We start from the raw sequence: 1,555 nt of genomic DNA on the forward strand, positions 1-1,555 counted from the left end.
CACAATCATTTTAACAGATATGTTCTTAATTGCCAGAAAGGCACGTATTCCTCTGATGACCTTCCCTTCTGTATGACCCAAATTTTGGCATATAAAAGGATACGATATTAATCCGTTCCAAAGCGGCCTGATTTTTTCGTATCTCGAACTACATTTCACATGCAAATTGCTTAATTTGTTCCAAGCCCTACAAAAACACCACAGTAAATTTTATTTCTGGGCTCAGCTCGTGTCGGCCTATGAAATATCCTTAAGATAATTATTTCTAGGTAAAATTAATCTAAAATTACCAGAGAAAAACAAAATTAAGAAAATGTCAGTAAAACTGACTCGCTCACTCTATAAAAGAAGTGTCGGTATGTGAATATAGGCGAGTGGGATCACTACCACGAGTCATTCACCATTTAGACCTTCCAACATAAAATCCCCACCAGAGAGAGCTGATACTAAAGGGTGATGCGGCCGCTACTACTACTACTACCAACGCCACGGACAGCAGCGCCCCTAGCGGTCATCCTTAATCATTAGCTTCGCAGCGCTAGAGTGCTTTTTCCTCTCTTGTTGTTTTTTCTTGGATTTATCTCGTCATTTACGATGGAACGTGCTGCTATTGCATCGGCTAAGTTAAGTGCCTCATAAGTAGTATTTTACAGTTTTTTAGTCTTCCAGGGACCAGTATTTTCCTTCTTATAGGTCATATACGGTCTCCCGGTTGACTCGTGGCGGCTGTGTGCCGCCTCGTGTTAAGATTTCCCGGTCTCCCATACTGGGACATCTTATACTTTATGGGCTTATTATATTTACGTTCATCGTTTATTACATCGTTTTTATAGCTAAGACACAGCCCTTTACCATTTTCTCTTAGTTTGGTATTTAGGGCTTATACCGTGTTCTGCCCAGCATCCCAGCTCTTGCTCTTCATCGGCTACCGCTGGCTCCGAGTAGTCAACGTTCTTCGGGACAGCTTGCCTCCTCCTGGGGCTTCTTTCTCTTTTACTAAAAGTGTCTTTTCTCCTTTACGATATTATCAGTGTTATTTAGGGTGTTAGGTTAGCCTAGGTGCTTGTGCCATGTGTTGGTACAGTCTGGTTCACGTGGCCCCTCCATGGTTGTGTTTTGCTATCGCGGCTTAGGCCACCTGCGATCACGTGTCCCTTAGCTACCTTACCCTTCCCTTCCCTCCCTACCAGTATAGGGAGGGGTCTGGTGGTTCTCCTTGGTTGCCATGACAACCACCAGTAGCCTACCTCCCTCTCCCTCTGAGGAGGCCTGGAGCTCCATCCCAGCTGGGTATAGGGCGACCACTTGTCTCGGGTACCAGTTACCGAGCGGTAGCTGTAGTGACGGGGGGGGGGGGGGGGGTTTAGGCCACCCCCCCTCTCTCTCTCTCCCGCCGTATTACGCCGGGACCCCCCACCTATTGCCTCAGTCCCACCCTTCCCTACCGTAACGAACGGAGCCTCCGCTGAAGCCGGGGGCCCCTTTGGTTATAGGTCCGTCTGGCTCCGCCAGTGGGTGGGGTGGACATTACTAGTGGTCTGTTGCTTGCCTACTA

This window comes from Macrobrachium nipponense, chromosome 41 (genome assembly GCF_015104395.2).
Source record: "Macrobrachium nipponense isolate FS-2020 chromosome 41, ASM1510439v2, whole genome shotgun sequence".
NCBI lineage: Eukaryota > Metazoa > Arthropoda > Malacostraca > Decapoda > Palaemonidae > Macrobrachium > Macrobrachium nipponense.